Raw genomic sequence first — 6,550 nt, 5'->3', positions numbered from 1 at the left:
CTCTCTCTCTCTCTGTCTCGCTCTCTGTTTATTGAGGTGTTTGATCTCTCTCTCCCTCTCTCTGTTTATGTAAGTGCTTGATCTCTCTCTCTGTTCATATAAGTGGTTGATCTCTCTCTCTCTCTGTTTATATAAGTGGTTGATCTCTCTCTCTCTCTCTCTCTCTGTTTATATAAGTGGTTGATCTCCCTCTCTCTCTTTGTTTATATAAGTGGTTGATTTCTCTCTCTCTCTCTGTTTATATAAGTGGTTGATCTCTCTCTCTCTCTCTCTCTGTTTATATAAGTGGTTGTTCTAACTCTCCCTCTCTCTATATAAGTGGTTGATCTCTCTCACTGTCTCTCTCTGTTTATATAAGTTGTTGATCTCTCTCTCTGTTTATATAAGTGGTTGATCTCCTTTCTCTCTCTCTCTCTCTCTCTCTCTCTCTCTCTCTCTCTGTTTATATAAGTGGTTGATCTCTCTCTCTCGCTCCATTTATATAAGTGGTTGATCTCTCTCTCTCTCTCTCTCTGTTTATATAAGTGGTTGTTCTAACTCTCCCTCTCTCTATATAAGTGGTTGATCTCGCTCACTGTCTCTCTCTGTTTATATAAGTTGTTGATCTCTCTCTCTGTTTATATAAGTGGTTGATCTCCTTTCTCTCTCTCTCTCTCTCTCTCTCTCTCTCTCTGTTTATATAAGTTGTTGATCTCTCTCTCTCTCTCTCTCTCTCTCTGTTCATAGAGACGGTTGATCTCTCTCTCCCTCTCTCTGTTCATATAAGTGGTTGATCTCTCTATCTCTCTCTCTCTCTCTCTCTCTCTCTCTCTCTCTCTCTCTCTGTTTATATAAGTTGTTGATCTCTCTCTCTCTCTCTGTTTATATAAGTGGTTGATCTCTCTCTCTGTGTTTATATAAGTGGTTGATCTCTCAAACGCTCTCTCTCTCTGTTTATATAAGTTGTTGATCTCTCTCTCTCTCTCTGTTTCTCTAAGTGGTTGATTTCTCTCTCTCTCTCTGTTTATATAAGTGGTTGATTTCTCTCTCTCTCTCTGTTTATATAAGTGGTTGATCTCTCTCTCTTTTTATTTAAGTGGTTGATCTCTCTCTCTCTCTCTGTTTATATAAGTGGTTGATCTCTCTCTCTCTCTGTTTATATAAGTGGTTGATCTCTCTCTCTCTCTCTGTTTATATAAGTGGTTGATCTCTCTCTCTCTCTGTTTATATAAGTGGTTGATCTCTCTCTCTCTCTCTCTGTTTATATAAGTGGTTGATCTCTCTCTCTCTCTGTTTATATAAGTGGCTGATCTCTCTCTCTCTCTGTCTCTTTTTATTTAAGTGGTTGATCTCTCTCTCTCTCTGTTTATAGAAGTGGTTGATCTCCTTTCTCTCTCTCTCTCTCTCTGTTTATATAAGTGGTCGATCTCTCTCTCTCTCTCTGTTTATATAAGTGGCTGAGCTCTCTCTGTCTCTGTTTATATAAGTTGTTGATCTCTCTCTCTCTCTCTCTCTCTCTCTCTCTGTTTATAGAGACGGTTGATCTCTCTCTCCCTCTCTCTGTTTATATAAGTGGTTGATCTCTCTCTCTGTTCATTTAAGTGGTTGATCTCTATCTCTCTCTCTCTCTCTCTCTCTCTCTGTTTATATAAGTGGTTAATCTCTCTCTCTCTGTTTATATGAGTTGTTGATCTCTCTCTCTCTTTGTTTATATAAGTGGTTGATTTCTCTCTCTCTCTCTGTTTATATAAGTGGTTGATCTCTCTCTCTCTCTGTTTATATAAGTGTTTGATGTCTCTCTCTCTCTCTCTCTCTGTTTATATAAGTGGTTGATCTCTCTCTCTCTCTTTGTTTATATAAGTGGTTGATTTCTCTGTCTTTCTCTCTGTTTATATAAGTTGTTGATCTCTCTCTCTCTCTGTTTATATAAGTGGTTGATCTCTCTCTCTCTCTCTCTCTCTGTTTATATAAGTGGTTGATCTCCCTCTCTCTCTCTCTCTGTTTATATAAGTGGTTGATCTCTCTCTCTCTCTCTCTGTTTATATAAGTGGTTGATCTCTCTCTCTCTCTCTGTTTATATAAGTGGGTGATCTCTCGCTCCCTCTGTTTATATAAGTGGTTGATCTCTCTCTCTCTCTCTCTCTGTTTATATAAGTGGTTGATCTCTCTCTGTTTATATAAGTGGATGATCTCTCTCTCTGTTTATATAAGTGGTTGATCTCTCACTCCCCCTCTCTGTTTATATAAGTGGTTGATCTCTCTCTCTCTCCCTCTCTCTGTTTATATAAGTGGTTGATCTCTCTCTCTCTCTGTTTATATAAGTGGATGATCTCTCTCTCTCTCTGTTTATATAAGTGGTTGATCTCTTTCTCTCTCTCTCTGTGTTTATATAAGTGGTAATCTTTCTCTCTCTCTCTCTCTGTTTATATAAGTGGATGATCTCTCTCTCTCTGTTTATATAAGTGGTTGATCTCTCTCTCTCTCTCTCTCTGTTTATATAAGTGGTTGATCTCTCTCCTTCTCTTTCCCTGTTTATATAAGTGGCTGGTCTCTCTCTCTCTCTCTCTCTCCCTCTCTCTCTCTCTGTGTGTTGAAATAAGTGGTTGATCTCTCTCTCTCTGTTTATATAAGTGGTTGATCTCTCTCTCTCTCTCTCTCTGTCTCTGTTTATATAAGTGGTTGATCTCTCCCTCCCTCCCTCTCTCTGTTTATATAAGTGGTTGATCTCTATCTCTCTCTCTCTGTTTATATAAGTGGTTGATCTCTCTCTCTCTCTGTTTATATGAGTGGATGATCTCTCTCTCTCTGTTTATATAAGTGGTTGATCTCTCTCCCTCTCTCTGTTTATATAAGTGGTTGAACTCTCTCTCTCTCTCTGTTTATATGAGTGGATGATCTCTCTCTCTGTTTATATAAGTGGTTGATCTCTCTCTCCCTCTCTCTCTGTTTATTTAAGTGGTTGATCTCTCTCTCTCTCTCTCTCTCTCTGTCTCTGTTTATTTAAGTGGTTGATCTTTCTCTCTCTCTCTCTCTGTTTATATAATTGTTTGATCTCTCTCTCTCTGTTTATATAAGTGGGTGATCTCTCGCTCCCTCTGTTTATATAAGTGGTTGATCTCTCTCTCTCCCTCTCTCTGTTTATATAAGTGGTTGATCTCTCTTTCTGTTTATATAAGTGGTTGATCTCTCTCCTTCTCTTTCACTGTTTATATAAGAGGTTGATCTCTCTCTCTCTCTTGTGTGTTGAAATAAGTGGTTGATCTCTCTCTCTCTCTGTTTATATAAGTGGTTGATCTCTCTCTCTCTCTCTCTCTCTCTCTGTCTCTGTTTACATAAGTGGTTGATCTCTCCCTCTCTCCATCTCTCTGTTTATATAAGTGGAAGATCTCACTCTTTCTGTTTATATAAGTGGTTGATCTCTCTCTCTCTCTCTGTCTCTGTTTATATAAGTGGTTGATCTCTCCCTCTCTCTCTCTCTCTGTTTATAGAAGTGGTTGATCTCTCTCTGTTTATATGAGTGGATGATCTCTCTCTCTGTTTATATAAGTGGTTGATTACTCTCTATCTCTCTGTTTATTTAAGTGGTTGATCTCTCTCTCTCTCTCTCTCTCTGTCTCTGTTTATATAAGTGGTTGATCTCTCTCACTCTCTGTGTTTATATAAGTGGCTGATCTCTCTCTCTCTGTCTATGTTTATATAAGTAGTTGATCTCTCTCTCTCTCTCTCTCTCTCTCTCTCTCTCTCTCTCTCTCTGTTTATATAAGTGGTTGATCTCTCTCTCTCTCTGTTTATATGAGTGGATGATCTCTCTCTCTCTCTGTTTATATAAGTGGTTGATCTCTCTCCCTCTCTCTGTTTATATAAGTGGTTGAACTCTCTCTCTCTGTTTATATGAGTGGATGATCTCTCTCTCTGTTTATATAAGTGGTTGATCTCTCTCTCCCTCTCTCTCTGTTTATTTAAGTGGTTGATCTCTCTCTCTCTCTCTCTCTCTGTCTCTGTTTATTTAAGTGGTTGATCTTTCTCTCTCTCTCTCTCTGTTTATATAATTGTTTGATCTCTCTCTCTCTGTTTATATGAGTGGGTGATCTCTCGCTCCCTCTGTTTATATAAGTGGTTGATCTCTCTCTCTCCCTCTCTCTGTTTATATAAGTGGTTGATCTCTCTTTCTGTTTATATAAGTGGTTGATCTCTCGCCTTCTCTTTCACTGTTTATATAAGAGGTTGATCTCTCTCTCTCTGTGTGTTGAAATAAGTTGTTGATCTCTCTCTCTCTCTGTTTATATAAGTGGTTGATCTCTCTCTCCCTCTCTCTGTTTATATAAGTGGTTCATCTCTCTCTCTCTCTCTCTGTTTATATAAGTGGTTGATCTCTCTCTCTGTTTATATAAGTGGTTGATCTCTCCCTCTCTCCATCTCTCTGTGTATATAAGTGGATGATCTCACTCTCTCTGTTTATATAAGTGGTTGATCTCTCTCTCTCTCTCTGTCTCTGTTTATATAAGTGGTTGATCTCTCCCTCTCTCTCTCTCTGTTTATAGAAGTGGTTGATCTCTCTCTGTTTATATAAGTGGTTGATCTCTCTCTCTGTTTATATAAGTGGTTGATCTCTCCCTCTCTCCATCTCTCTGTTTATATAAGTGGTTGATCTCTCTCTCTCTGTTTATATAAGTGTTTGATGTCTCTCTCTCTCTCTCTCTCTGTTTATATAAGTGGTTGATCTCTCTCTCTCTCTCTTTGTTTATATAAGTGGTTGATTTCTCTGTCTTTCTCTCTGTTTATATAAGTTGTTGATCTCTCTCTCTCTCTGTTTATATAAGTGGTTGATCTCTCTCTCTCTCTCTCTCTGTTTATATAAGTGGTTGATCTCCCTCTCTCTCTCTCTCTGTTTATATAAGTGGTTGATCTCTCTCTCTCTCTCTCTGTTTATATAAGTGGTTGATCTCTCTCTCTCTCTCTGTTTATATAAGTGGGTGATCTCTCGCTCCCTCTGTTTATATAAGTGGTTGATCTCTCTCTCTCTCCCTCTCTCTGTTTATATAAGTGGTTGATCTCTCTCTGTTTATATAAGTGGATGATCTCTCTCTCTGTTTATATAAGTGGTTGATCTCTCACTCCCCCTCTCTGTTTATATAAGTGGTTGATATCTCTCTCTCTCCCTCTCTCTGTTTATATAAGTGGTTGATCTCTCTCTCTCTCTGTTTATATAAGTGGATGATATCTCTCTCTCTATTTATATAAGTGGTTGATCTCTTTCTCTCTCTCTCTGTGTTTATATAAGTGGTAATCTTTCTCTCTCTCTCTCTCTGTTTATATAAGTGGATGATCTCTCTCTCTCTGTTTATATAAGTGGTTGATCTCTCTCTCTCCCTCTCTCTGTTTATATAAGTGGTTGATCTCTCTCCTTCTCTTTCCCTGTTTATATAAGTGGCTGGTCTCTCTCTCTCTCTCTCTCTCTCCCTCTGTTTATATAAGAGGTTGATCTCTCTCTCTCTCTCTCTCCCTCTCTCTCTCTCTGTGTGTTGAAATAAGTGGTTGATCTCTCTCTCTCTGTTTATATAAGTGGTTGATCTCTCTCTCTCTCTCTCTGTCTCTGTTTATATAAGTGGTTGATCTCTCCCTCCCTCCCTCTCTCTGTTTATATAAGTGGTTGATCTCTATCTCTCTCTCTCTGTTTATATAAGTGGTTGATCTCTCTCTCTCTCTGTTTATATGAGTGGATGATCTCTCTCTCTCTGTTTATATAAGTGGTTGATCTCTCTCCCTCTCTCTGTTTATATAAGTGGTTGAACTCTCTCTCTCTCTCTGTTTATATGAGTGGATGATCTCTCTCTCTGTTTATATAAGTGGTTGATCTCTCTATCCCTCTCTCTCTGTTTATTTAAGTGGTTGATCTCTCTCTCTCTCTCTCTCTCTCTCTCTGTCTCTGTTTATTTAAGTGGTTGATCTTTCTCTCTCTCTCTCTGTTTATATAATTGTTTGATCTCTCTCTCTCTGTTTATATAAGTGGGTGATCTCTCGCTCCCTCTGTTTATATAAGTGGTTGATCTCTCTCTCTCCCTCTCTCTGTTTATATAAGTGGTTGATCTCTCTTTCTGTTTATATAAGTGGTTGATCTCTCTCCTTCTCTTTCACTGTTTATATAAGAGGTTGATCTCTCTCTCTCTCTGTGTGTTGAAATAAGTGGTTGATCTCTCTCTCTCTCTGTTTATATAAGTGGTTGATCTCTCTCTCTCTCTGTTTATATGAGTGGATGATCTCTCTCTCTCTCTGTTTATATAAGTGGTTGATCTCTCTCCCTCTCTCTGTTTATATAAGTGGTTGAACTCTCTCTCTCTGTTTATATGAGTGGATGATCTCTCTCTCTGTTTATATAAGTGGTTGATCTCTCTCTCCCTCTCTCTCTGTTTATTTAAGTGGTTGATCTCTCTCTCTCTCTCTCTCTCTCTGTCTCTGTTTATTTAAGTGGTTGATCTTTCTCTCTCTCTCTCTCTCTGTTTATATAATTGTTTGATCTCTCTCTCCCTCTCTCTGTTTATATAAGTGGTTCATCTCTCTCTCTCTCTCTCTG

The sequence above is a fragment of the Oncorhynchus mykiss genome, chromosome 8 (genome assembly GCF_013265735.2).
Source record: "Oncorhynchus mykiss isolate Arlee chromosome 8, USDA_OmykA_1.1, whole genome shotgun sequence".
In the NCBI taxonomy this organism is placed as follows: Eukaryota; Metazoa; Chordata; class Actinopteri; order Salmoniformes; family Salmonidae; genus Oncorhynchus; species Oncorhynchus mykiss.
This window is presented reverse-complemented; position numbering follows the sequence as displayed.